Here is a 14,563-nt window from a genome sequence, read left to right on the forward strand (position 1 = left end):
GGCTATTATTGCATCGTGTCCAATCTTTGCCCACATGAAGGGAAAGAGATTTGTTTGTTAGCTGGCCCTCACAGGTGGTAATTAATAAATGCTTATTGTTGCACACTGTCAGTGAAATATTTATAACACGCCCACACCAGGAGTAATATGCCCACAGTGCAATGTGGACCAGCAGCATCAATGCCAAAAAAACACAACCCCTAATTATCACATTTGATTCTCTGCTCTCTTAAAGAATATGTTTGTTTTAATTTAATGCCCCTTTACAACATTGTTTGTACCCTATTCTAACTGTTCTAAGCACAACGTAGTGGCCGGTTCTTTCGCTTCTGAAGTTCCCAGTAAGACACTATGCATGCATGTAGAGGTTCTCACTTTACTTATAAAAGCAACCATACTACAGCACTGGAAAGAACTGGAGGAAAGTATTAGTCAAAGTTTAAAATTGCAGGCGACATGTTCTTGACCCACTGAGCACACATTTATCAAAATGTTTTAATCAAGAAGGTAAGAAAGAGCAGAGGTTTTATTTTATTGAAAATACAGTGTGGCCACAACTTATTAAAGAGGTGAAACTGAATAATTAAATTGTGGCCATGAATTACTGTAACACAATGTCATAAACAAACTGAGGGCGCTTGTTTGACCAAAGGCAAATGAATATGGCTAATATAGGTCAGACTTGATGGAGCCATTACACTATTAAGATGCAGCAAATACAAGTATATGTGTAAAATTCCAAACTATCATAGCATAATGATCCATCTATGCATCTGTCTATCTTCTGCTGAGAGCTTTTTCACTTCTGGAACCCCTAAATGTAATAAAATTGTTTCAGTTTCCTAACACTAATCCTACTTTAAACAACACTGACTTAACCTAAACATTTATATTACATTTCTTTTGATGAAAAATTAAAATGTGTCCAGTTGGTGCTGTAATTGCGTAATTCTTTGTGGTTGGAGATATATTTAATGCCAATTTTCTCGCAGAGCATCTGGCTGGGGATTAGAAAAACACATGCTACTAAAAACATTAATGAAAAAGAGGGAAATTAATAAACTTTAATTATGCACCACTGCTGTGCAATCTTCACAATTATTTGTCCCATGACGGTAAAACGCCTTAGAAAAAGAGAGAGATGTTAGGTAAACCCATTAAAATATGCTCTGAACATTTGGGTTCTTTCTTTTCTGATATTCCAGGAGGCCCATGTCTGAAGAGCATATTGTAGAAAACCTGTCACAGAGTGGGACCATAGGGAACAGCTGAGAAGTGTGGAAGCAGCTTCATATTATGCTGCCGTATCCAATTTATGGCTACAGAACAGCAGATCCATCTCTGACACTACAATTCCCTTCAGTCTGTACACACAGAAAGTCTAGCCGCTCAAATTGCAGTGTTTTTGTCATGTGAAGCCTGAAATCAGAAGAAATCATGTCACACATATTTTCACTTTGAACAATTGCAATTGAAAACAATACAATTCAAGGAAAAATAACATTTCTTAGGAGCAGGAAAAAGGAAATTATGTGATTGTTTAGCTGTTTCAAGATTTCAACAATCGCATACAACCTCATGTTCCGTGGTGATTACATTATACTTCTGCCTCCCATTGTTGTGATTTTGATTAATGCCAAATAAAGATTGGCTGTTTCTTGGAGATTTCCTTTAGGTGCTCAGTGGCACTCTACTGGGAGAGCAATGGTCTGCAAAGAACATCTGTGGAAGCTCCTTCTTCAAAAGCACTGAACATCCTTCTAAAGTTGACAGGTCAGGGATAAAAATGGACTCTTACCGACAACTTAATGGAGCTGCAGTTCTTGTACTGCATGTTGGAAAAGTAAGAAAACTCATGGGAAGACCGGAATGTCATGTCATCTGTGTACTTGTGTACTTGCTTGCCTTGACTGGACTGAGGCTCTAAACCCATTAGCTGTAATACAAATGAATTATTTCTGGAGGTAGCGCTGGCCTCAGATGAAAAAAGCATGAACTGTTGAACGTGTGGAGTCATACAGAGGACACGCTGCTGTGAACCGAGCCGACAACCACAGATGTTAGAATCAGGTCAGATGGTTTCCTGTCTTGTGAATGAAAAAGGTCTTCCAAGGCTCTTCTTGTACTTTCATGTTGCCTGAATCCATCTGCATTGGCTACGTCTGTCTGAAAGTAAATATCACACAATCATGATGAAATGAAATCAATGTTGCATTAGATTTTGCGACTCCTCACAATATTTTCCTATTTCTCTAAGAATGTTGTATTTTGCCCTGATCACGTCTTTCTATGTTTCTATGTTTACTTACCTCCTCCCATTGAGTTGTGAGGCAAAACACAATCAAGTTGTTCAGGTGAAATCATAAATGAGATATGGTTGAAGTTAGATTTACGGATAATTTTTTGCATTCAGTCTTTATGTTGTTAAGTGAAGTGACAGTACAAGCAAACCTGGAGGAGGAGCAGTTACGTTACGTGAAGTATTTTCTTCTCCATACAGATACAGAAGACGCATCATGGCAGGACTAAGGTTCAGGGAAATGCCGCAGATGACGAAGGGATGACTAATGTAAAAAACGATTCTCTGGAAAGTTCTTGTGGCCCCAACCAACAGCACACGTGTGTTCCACTGTGCGGACCTTCTACATCTCCTCCCTGTATACAACATCAACTTCGTGGGCAGAGCAAATAGCACTTCTATGGCACAATTCTTCGCCCTTTATTAATCCCACAGACTTGATTAATTTAGTTAATTTATCATAGCTTCCTTTGCACTTTACATAAATGAGTCATCGCGATAACAATTAAAATGTGATACATCGTTGAGCTCTCATTTCTTATTCAGGTGTTAAGGCCCTATAATCATAAGAGCCATGGCTCATTTTAACAGCACAAAGAAGTTGGTAGTTGATTGTGGTGACACACAGGGTGCAGCAGATTGCAGCCTGGGCCGGCCTCTAACTAAGGGCTACATAATGTAACTGTTGTACTATGCAGCACCTTAAAAGACCTGTGAGAAACTGAGCAAGCCTTCTCACCGCAGCAGCAGCGATCTGGGATAAGCCAGTTTAATACCAGCCTCTTCAAACACAGTGCCAGTGCGAGTCAAAGGTTAATGAAAGGGCACCTGGTTGTGAGGATGAAGACATGGCAGCAGCCAGAAGTAGAGGGATTAGCCTTGTTCTCATATCAAAGAGATCCCCAGCCAGCGAGGCTCAATCTGGGTTTGGAGTGGAAATCTGTCTCCATTGCAGAGTTGTTAGGTCCAAGTGCAGGCGAGCTGAGCAGTCCTCTCACACCCTCCATATCTATACACTGACATCCACTTTGCTAACAATGTAACACAGTCGCTTGGGGATGAAAGTTAGTAAAGTGATGAGAGTATATTCAGTCTTCAAGTCCCAAACTTTTCTTGCAGAAACACCATAACAGTCCAAATGTTTAAATAATGCTGACAATGCTCACAAACAAACAAGAAAGGTGGTCAGCACAAAGCATGAACGAGCCCGAAAATCAGGCTTATGGCAATTTCTTGGGGTGCAGGTCTGAACCAGATGAAGAATGGGACATGGCTCAGGGAAGAACCCATTACTGTTTGATGGGAATATGGATCCAGGGCGTATCCAGGAGACTGAGAACAATTTCATAACATTGTGAAAATTCTTACAATGTCTGACTGTTAGTCTGTTACAAGACAGAAACAGTAAGAGCAATTTGGTCCAGATCCTGATGGGATTGGACAATAATTAATAGAATTATTATGCCACAACTATTAAAACAATTTTGATGTATAACAAACATTTTGGATCACGTGCTACCTCATTTATTAGTTGACTTTGTTTTGCACATAGTGATTTAACCCAATAATGAGAGGATTAAAGAGATTTTGTACTTTGTAGTGAGCTGTGCCACTAGAGCCACCAAAACAAATGCAAATAATGAGAATAATTATGAGACTGTTTGTATCAAACCGTGCTGCCAAACAAACTTGTGAAACTCTTTGGGGCTTTGGTCAACAAGGATGTCTATTGATACTCCTTTTTTTAGTTCTTTTAGAATATTTAATATACTGTATCTTGACTCAGACACTATGACACATCTCTTATTACAGCAGCTGTGGATAATCTACTGTTTGCTTTCAAATGGGAGCGGTGTGGACAATGAGCGCTGGTCCCTGAAATTACTATTTCGTTGTCCAATTGTCCATGATGCAACACATTTTGGCCACAGGCCCATGTGGTTGCCAGATTTCTGTGAAAGCCCTCACCCCCCTCACACACACACACACACACACACACACACACTTCTCTGCTATTAGGAATCATAATTGAGCATGAGTGCCTTGTGGATGACACTCTTTTGGAAATATTTACAACAGTTCAGCGTGTGCAGTGAGTGGCTGTGGCTGCACGTCCTGCACAGTCCAATGATCACACAGGGAATAATCTACTCAGCAATACTACAAACAACAGAATTAGTAACCAGCTGTGCATGAAATTATGGTCATTAAGATAATAACATCATTAATTTTGTTCTACTGTCACACTGTGGGTTAAAAAAAGGCGAGTGCATAACTTTTTGGTGTCGTTTCTGAGATGATGTTTCCTTTCAGCAGTACATTTCAGTAATTTGAAGCTAGAGTGGCAAAGATAATCCATTAAGGTTTCATTTGATGTCCAAATGAAAAGTATGTCCATTTTTGAAATATGGTCAGTATTATGCACACAGGCCTTTGTATGTTGAAAGATGCAGAGCTATCATGCTACAAGAGGAGTGGTTTTCAAAGTTTGACGTCTGATATCATTTCACCTTTTCCAGCTTTCTGGCTAAAAAGAAACACTCTGCTAAACTAGGTGCACTCAAGATGTTTTTTCACATTTAAGAAGGTCTGTAGCATTAGATGTGAGCAGCAGTGGGTACGACTGCATGTACTGTACAGTGTGCACATCAAACAGAACAGAACAGAACAATGGAGCATTTTAAGGGACATTTTAGTCAAACAAAATCTAGATATTGAGCATCTGTAGGATACAGGATACATTTTCTTACGCAATGTTTTTAAGGTAATAGCAGATAAAGTCGGTTTTTATGTTGGATAACGTTAATGTTAAAAGAACAGTTGGCCTTGGCTGAGGTATGTGACATGTGCCCTCTGGTTTAAAACCTGACCATGAAAGTGAAAAACATCAAGAGAAGAGACAAGAGAGGGTCCAGTGTTGACCTCTTTCTCAGGAAGTATTGACTGTCACAATTTCAGTGTACCCTTCATTGTATACCTGAAGGATACTGCAGTTCTGCGATAACTGTCAAAACAGGCACAGAGGTTAAAGCCATGACCAGACGCAGTATGAGCACGAACACATCGTATCAGCTGAGGTGATGCTGAAAGAGCTGCGGTATTGTAACATGAGCACAATCGGTCCATCTACAAGTGCGACCACTCCGTCTGTCTCCCTGAGAGACAGATGATCTCCACTTTCACAGTTTTCAATAAGAAAAGGCCCATCTACCCGGAGGCAAATCTCTCCTCATCATGCTCTCTCTCTCTGCTTTGCTCTCTCTGCTTTGCTCTCTCTGCTTTGCTCTCTCTCTCTCTCCCTCTCTCTCTCTCTCTCTCTCTCTCTCTCTCTCTCTCTCTCTCTCTCTCTCTCTCTCTCCTCTGTTTCATTTCATTATGTTTCATTGTCTTCTATCCAGTCTTCCATTCCATGACTCATTCAAGGTTTGCCTACTTTAACACAGAGTGCAGAGCCAGAGCAGTGGACTGCGTGGGAGTGTTTGCCCCTCTCACCTGTCCCATTGTACCAGTAAACACAGCAGTGTGGCATGTTGTCAGTAACACCTGCACCCGTCCACCATTTGCTGCAGCTTCACCCTCCTGTCCAACCTGTCTTTCACTCCCTAGTGTGAACTCTGTTACACCGTTTCTTTAAACAATGCAACACTTCCTGTTAACGCCAGGTTATGCAGTCACTTGGTTTGACAGTCTGTCAGTCATTAGATACCAAACTCTGACCAAGAAGGCAGGAAGAGCCAGTAGCAACCGCACACAGCAGAATGACTGTTCCTGCAGTGTAAACATGTCAAATCCTAAGGATGAACTCATCAATCAGGGAGAAGACATTCATCAGACAGCTGTGCTCACATGAGACATCTGGCACCAGTCCCAAGCACCGAAACCTCCCAGTTTGCATTATTATTGGTGTGTATTGTCTTGATAATACTCTATATCCCCGAATAGCATGGTTACTCAGATTATTCCTCAAATGTACGAAGTGAAATTATGGCAGCAATTAATACGATGTACCTAGCTGGGCGCCCTGGGACGGTGAAGCATCTGCACTTATTTTATTACAGATTGCCCGTTCTAACCATCTGCCGCTTCATTTGCCGGGATGAGCTTTTTTGGATGCCTAAGGGTGGAAGTTGTTTGGGCGTAGATGGCTTATCAAGATGACTGACGTCTGAAGTTAAAGGGCGGGATAAGATACATCTGAGTGTGTGTGTGTGTGTGTGTGTGTGTGTGTGTGTGTGTGTGTGTTTAGACACATGTAAAAGATATATGGTTTTGAAGCTACTTAACAAAGTTCACAACAAATTTCCTATCTCATCTATATGTGTATATGAAGTGAATAAAGAAAATATAAGACAAAGAGCAGAAAAGCCAGATAATTAAAGCAGCTTGATAAATGCAGTAAATAATATTTGTTTTTGTCTTTTAAAAGCAGTTCATTTAAAGACTATTCATTTTGATATATTACTGAAATAATGAAATCTTTGTGATTGGATTAGTATGGGCATGTGGCAGCTTTAACAGGTCAGGAAGAACCACATTTTTACACCACACATCTCAGTCCTGTGTCTTAATGGTACATATTATAGTTTGTTTAGCCCTCTGCTACAGTGCGCAGTCTTACAGTAGTTGTTTCAGACATGGCAAAGCTCATTAAACAGCAGCTGTTTCTATTACTCAACATCACACTGTGCAGAATATCAGTCCTCCATCTGTAAAACACACACAGTCTCGTGTCAGGGAAGATGGATATGTTTTTTGATGAATTTTGGCCACAAAGTGTCCTGACATTTGAAAAAAGACCCAAATGCGCATGCCTGTTCCCAAAGGGCCAATTTGAAAGAACCAGAGGGTTGCAATGTGACACACTGACACGCATAATATTGGAGAGAAGTGACAAACAATATACACATACATGCTCTAGGGGAGTCGCAGTCCTCTGCCTGACATTTCTCCCTCCCATCTAATTGATCAGCATTTCAGTTGGGCTATACACCCGCATTCTGCTCCCAAATAATGGCTGACAAGTCTATGGGTTGTGACCAAATATTAAACAACCCTCCAAACCTTCCAGAGGCCATTCTCATCTGATGTGGATGATTCATCAAGCTAATTCAAATGTGTTGGCCGCAATAATAAAGCATAAAGTAGAATACACAAGTGGATGTCTTACGCAACAGGCACCCAGGCACCAAGGCAGTAGGAATTCGTCAGAGCAGAGCTTGCTGGAAAAACAGAAACGCGCACAGTTATATACACTGAGATCCACTTGGAGGAAAAGGAAGCCTTAGCGAGTGAACTGTATTGTAATCTCTTTTGAAAATCTTTCTTTCCCTTTGGCATAGAAATCCTCTCTGTGCTCTTTCCCATCGTCTCTGCTTCACTGGGGCATATGATGGGAGAGGTTTCAGCAGTGTCCCAAGGTAGCCGATCTTTGAGAGATGACAGGCCACAAGTTCCATTTTTATTATGATTTATTCGAGCCAGCCAGTTTTCTGTAATGGAAATTCATTTGAATCAACGCCCCTTACTCAGAGCCGGCCTGGAACCATATTCACCATCTGTGAGCCAGGAGACATGGAGACTGGACCCATTTGCCAAAATGAAAGAAACCTTTTTTAATGCGAACGTTCACCAAGCATAGAGTTCCAAAAGCAGTTCTCAAAACCCATTTCCAGGTTTGTGGGGGTATTTCCAATGGAACTTCCCACAATATAATGTGTGAAATGTTCTGCAGGTTTGACCAGGAGATGTATTTTTTAAAGGGGATATAGTGCTTCTGATTATTTTGCCTCATTTGATGCCAATGTTGCAAAAACTGAGGTGCACACATAAAGAAATGCATCAACTAATATAAACCCAAAGGTACTGAACTGCCTGAAAGCTTTGTGTTTATCTGTGCTCAAAGTACAAGGTGATTGGTCTTGGTCAGCTTAGGCCTGACACAGTTAGCCAATCAGAACAGAGCATGCCTTCCACGCTTGCAATACCTCAAACAGACTGTTATTATTCAGTGTGCACAGCGGTGTAGCAGCAAAAGAGAGTTGAAACAGATCAGTGTGCTTTTTACATATATAAGCATTACAAAGGGTTCAGAACAGATGCCTAAATGAAAACAAGAACTTTTAAATCTGCCTAATAATCCCCCTGTAAATTGTTAGTGAATGGTAGTGTCATAATATTTATGGTTTGGAGCAGCCCATACATGACATAATGTGATTAGTTTACATTACTGCTCCAAATGGTTCTTCTGACTGTATCAATCACATGTGGATAGATACTTTTAGCCGCCAAAATTGATGCCATTTAGTTGACTATGACCTTGAACCATCTGCTCGCTCACCTCAAACTGTGATAAAACGTTCTGGTCTTGTGCTTCCTTTTATTTTTGTCAGGGTGCAGTAAGCCTTTTTCAACTGTGAAATGATGGATTTCTCCATTTGTAAAGAAATCAGTTGGGTGTTTGCAAGGCAGCAAAAATGTGGAACTTTCGTTATGCACTATTTCAGGCCCTCAGGTCCTGTCTGTGTCCCTGTCCACGGAGCCTGGATTCGGTGTCAGCAGCAGTGAGACATCAGCGCTCAGGGCCGACATGAGCCTCTCAGTAAATGTCAAGTGACAAAATGTGAACTCTAGGCAGCATAAAGAGGGACAAGCCTTTAAAGAATGACTTTGTATAGATGTGACAAATGCATCATCACAGTGTCGCAGAGTTCATCTATAATTCAGTGCTTGTGCTCCTGTTTGTGCGTATGTATGCACCTGTGTGTGTGTGTGTGTGTGTGTGTGTGTGTGTGTGTGTGTGTGTGTGTGTGTGTGTGTGTGTGTGTGTGTGTGTGTGCGTGAGTGTGGTTGTGTGTGTGTGTGTGATCTGTCAGGGAAAGAAGAGGTATGGAGAGAGACAGTTAAGCAGTGAGTGGAGTATAACCTGGACATGTTCCAGCTGTTATGGGGACACATTTACTCTTAGACTTTGAACAGTTCACTCTGACATTTTCCCTGTTGATATAACACCATGGCATTTTGTTTGTGTGTGTGTGTGTGTGTGTGTGTGTGTGTGTGTGTGTGTGTGTGCGTGTACGTGTGTGTGTGTGTGTGTGTGTGTGTGTGTATGTGCGTGTTTATATGTGGATGTATACTGTATGGATGCGTGACCAAAGAGATACAGATATTAAAGATGAGTTCTGTGGCTCATGGGCTGCTGTTTTTCTGAGTGAGAGAGTAGAGATATTCTCATCCACCAGCTGGGCTGAGCTGTGATTGTCATGTTCTTGACACTTTAGGTGTGTAAGTTCACTGTGCTGGCTGACTGTCAGGAGAAGTTCTTATTTCTACCAAATATTGCCAACACTATCATCAATGAAGCTGCAGTGTCAGCTTGTGGTGAACTGATACATTATTAGAACGTTTTATGTTGATTTTTCTGCTAATTTGTCCTCCAATTCTATATCAAATAGAATAAGAGTCTTGGCAGAGACTAAAGAAAATGGTCCTTCTAAAAAAGCAAGAACGAAATCGCATTTCCAGTGATTTTCATTCAAAAGTTACCCATAATAATTGCTCGATTTGATTGAGAGTCTGTGTTGTTTATTTTGGCCTTCACCCGACTAAGCTGCAAAGTGAATTATATGTTCAATACCCCAATAAGACATATCACTCTTTTTGACACTTAATGTGGTTTAAGTGGCAGAAGATATGAAAAGCAAATGATAGTGAAATATATGAATAAAACATTGGCATTTGGAAAACACATAGGTAGCGTGGATATGTCTTATGTAAATATGCAAAACAAATATCATTCCAGGGTACATACATAAAGGGAATCTTCTGTAAGGGAGCGAGAGGATGTGCTTGGAGAAATCTCATTAGTTTGATATCAAATAAAAGCAGTCATCTGGAGGGAAAGGCACCGAGCAGAACACACAGAGGGTGGGTGAAATTTGTCTTTGAAGTCAATAGCATTTACGCCGACAATTTGGGGTTATTTCAAGCTGGTTTCTCCCTGAAAGGCACCGTGTCTATTGTTCCAAATATGTGTCCAAGGTGCTGCACAGGGCGGTTGCAGCCACATTTTTAGGTTGTAGTTAAAGGATATTTCCAGGTGTAAACTCCTCACATCAGCTTAATTTTTGTTAGTTTAACTTGATAATATGGAGGTGATTTACAACTGCAATGATGAAAGTGAAGCATTATTCCAAACGAGTGTTTGACTAATGATGACTCATGTGTCAACAGTCACATCTTTGTTTACCACTGCAGCGTCATTCATCCCTTCACCACAGAGGTCCAGTCTGTGGGGGATATGATCAAATAATATGCAAATTATTTTTTGACACACAATCATAATTAAGAATAGCATTTGCACGGTGTCGAGTTGTATTTAATTGTCTTTCGGGCTCATTCGCAGCGTGATGACAAAGCCGTCTGACAAGTTCAGCTTAATGAGGTAAACTGTGGCAGTTAATCTGTACAAAAACATTTGCACAAAATGAGCTCATGCAGATGAATAGATTTGAATCACTAAATATGTCAGATTAAAGAAGTGATTATCAAAGAAGTATCATTACCTTTTAGGGTCGTCTGTCATTAATGCATTTCATGATCATTTAACAGCAATGATGATGAAGAAGGACTTTAATATTTGCAATTATCTGAGTCAGATTTCTCCTTGAAGCCATTATAACATTACTGCACACCCTTCGTACAGAATTGCTGATAGACCCTGATAGCTTACCAGTATGCACGGGCGTACACACACACACACACACACACACACACACACACACACACAAACACACACACTGTATATAAATACAATTCTTACATGTCCACGCTTGCTCTATATTTTTTTCTACCACTCCATTTTCTATCCTGCCTGTGTTTGATTTTCTCCATTGTGGCTTCATATCTATTTTTCTGCAATCATGTGAGTCTTGTCATGACTTGGGAATGATATGAAATTTCCTGTTCAACCTCCTCATACAGTGATTTTTCCTCTGTGCTGTATTGAAGTTGTAGGTCCAGCATGTTGTTGCTTCAGGATATTGCACAGTCTTGTAAAATGCATTATTCACCCCGCTACAACCCTGACATGGACCTGAGTGATGTGCATCTATTCATTTATTAATCAAAAATATACATCGAAATTCAATAAAGGGTCCCCTACCTGCGTTAGAGACCTCCATTACATCATCATCATCATCATCGTCACCAGCAGCAGCTCCCAACAGCAGCTACATCATCCACTATGATATAAAAAGCCCAAAATGAGGCGTGTTGTCACAGCCCATGATGGATTCAGGGGGCAACACTGAATGTTGATCAAGGTGAGGCATGGAGGAGGCCCTGCTTGTCAGGGACCCGCCAGCATCCCCAGGCAATCTCCACAGTCAGGAGAAGGAATGAGCACCACTCGGAAATCCATCATGCCACCTACGAACAGAGCATTGATAGAGAGGAGACGCTGTCCCTCAAGTCACACCACCTGACTCATTTAGGGTTCCAGAGCTCATGGCAATGTTCAGCAGAAATATTTGGGTAATGGAAATTGTTTCCTAATGATGAATAATTCATTTTTTAGCTCCCTTAAAGAGAGTAAACAGAAGAGCTAAACAAGATCCCTAGAGGTTTTTTATATATTGAAATACAGTACCTGATTGGCATTTTAAAGGCATAATTCTACCCATTATGAAAGCATCTGAAATACTGATGGAATTTATATCTCAGTAAGCCTATAATGTATTTTAAAGTTACCGCTTCACAGCTTTGTTTTAACTTTCTTCAAAAGCTTTGGCAATGCAGTTGAGAACAAAGCTATGAGATATGAAGCCAAACCGATGTGCGTCAAGTGTGAAAGTCCATCAGCCTGTTTGTCTTTGAGTTCTCCAGCACAGTGTCAATCATCACAAATATGCTGTCTTTATTTGTTGTCAACATACAGGTCAAATAAACATAAATAGGACATAATTTTAGATGATAAGCTAAACGCTGTGACATTCTTCCCGTATACTTCAAAACTGTGTTCAATTATAAATGTGAATATTCCCCATCTCATTCGACTGTGGTGCGGTGCTTTATCACTTGTTTTAAGAGTCTCAGAATATTCCACAACACACTAAATTTACAACAACTTAACAACTTTGAAACTCAGTTGGGACTTTGAAGAAGCACATGAAGGCATCGCAACTCCTCCACCACACTGCTGCAGGGCGACCTGAGCCTTGTGAGAGGGAAAGTGTAATCGTTTGGCTTCTGATCATTTGGATTATGCAGCACAAGCTGCTTGGTGCGCTTTTATTACTTTTTTTCCTGTTCGGAACATGTTTTGCAGATAGAAATCTAACCCATAACTATTTTTTGGAACATTGTTACAAGTGGAAGTGGGAAGGAAGGAAGATAACTTACTAGACAACTTCTATATGGATTTACCTTTTCACACAAAATCACAAAAAGTGCTTTTCTCTGCAGAACTGTAAGCAGCAATCAATCTAATTCTCCATTTTAGAAAAAATAACATGAATCATTTCTGAAAAATATGCCACAGCAGGCGATTATATCTGGCCATCATCTATCAATTCTCTTATCAAGTATTCTCTTGTACATAAACATTAAATTAAAATAAATGGAAATTACACAGAGCAACATCTTCATAATTGCATCATAATTATGCTCATTAGATACCATTTAGTATGATTTATTTGTTGTATTTACTGTTACTATGACACATTGTGCTGAGCTTACGTACAGGAAGTATTACAGAGCAGTAACATAATGTTGCCATGTGGTCGAATGACTTTGCAGAAATAGTACCGGAACATTTTCCTCTCGTGGCACAAAATTTGCAGACGATGGTGAATTAAATTTTCTGTGTGATTCTCTCATCTCTCTTTCAGGTGTGCAGTCAAAACAGCATTGGTGAAGGTGAAACAATAGCAATGAATGTTTCTCAATGCACTTTAGTGTCAGAACATTCCCTCCAACTTATGAAACAGGAGGTGACAGGCAGCGTGAATATTCAGTCACAGTTACAGTATGTGATATATATTTTAATCAAAGCACGTAATTACCCATGAGAGGACAGATTCCAGTGAGGGAGGTGAGCTCCAGACAAAGAGAGTTGCTGAGGATTCAGACAATCACAGCTGTGAAAAGTGCGTAAGGGCAGGAAGTCATCAAAGATATTTCAAGGTGCGAAAACAAAATCTCCTTTTCAGTCATGAATGATCAAATGCTGCTCTGCTGTTAAATTTCCCAGGTGGGCTAAGCAATGACTCACCCATTTCCCTGCATAAGAAAATATAGATTCAACCTCTATATTTGCTAGGTTTGAATACAGAGAGACAGAGAGAGGGAAAAAAGTGGGAAAGTGTCAGGCATGGGACTCGTGCTCAAGGTTGAAGTTGTCAATAGAGTCACAGCATTGTTAGGGAGAGGAGGGAAAGGAGCCAGCCAGAAATAGCATGGACTCCAAACCATTGTCATTAAAGTCGTCTCCATTTCCCCATGGGCCGCACGGAGAGATAGAGATCTGAGAGGCAGCGCCTTGATAAAGATCACAGATTGACTGGGGAGCCTCCCTTAGGATTTAATTGAAGTCAAACCAAGTCACAACATCTTAGATCCCAAAGATGACCCAAGCCACACTGCATTTTTCATCCTCCATCTCGTCTCCATAGCCCCCCTTAGTGCTACATATTAGTTTGTTTACTAATACATACAATGACCATGAAATGAGCTTGAATGCCAACTGAAACCACCACTTGATCTTCTTATTTCCGAAATGTCCTGATAAATTTCTACCTTTTGCTTTGTGTTGTGTTTTCCTGTTGTCGTACAGGTTCCATGTCAATAAACTAGGCAGGATTTGACAATGCATGATATTACATTTAAGGCACTGCAGTCTATGCTGCTATACTGCAAACTTCATTCCATCGCTGCACATATGATCGATGAAGACTGATTTTTCTCTACAGCTGGATCAATTTGCAATTCATATTGCGAGTGTCTCTTGCACTCGGCAGCCTTTTTATTCCATTGTGACGTTTATTCTTCTCCCATTGTGTGGTAGTAATGCTTGTCTGTGCTCTGACAGTCATGCCTCCTCCATCAGTCAACATTTACAGACAAAGTAAACCCTAACAGCTTTTCCACTACGTATTGCTGCTGTCACGTATTCAGCCACTAATCTTAATTACCTATAGTCCAAGCCGGTATGGGTTCAAGTGCGTCCTCATAGTGGGACACAGCTCTTGTTGTCTCCATTCTCAGCTG

The sequence above is a fragment of the Genypterus blacodes genome, unplaced genomic scaffold (assembly GCF_046128005.1).
Source record: "Genypterus blacodes isolate CSIRO-AG114 ecotype Tasmania unplaced genomic scaffold, CSIRO-AGI_Gbla_v1 ptg000017l_1, whole genome shotgun sequence".
Classification (NCBI taxonomy): domain Eukaryota; kingdom Metazoa; phylum Chordata; class Actinopteri; order Ophidiiformes; family Ophidiidae; genus Genypterus; species Genypterus blacodes.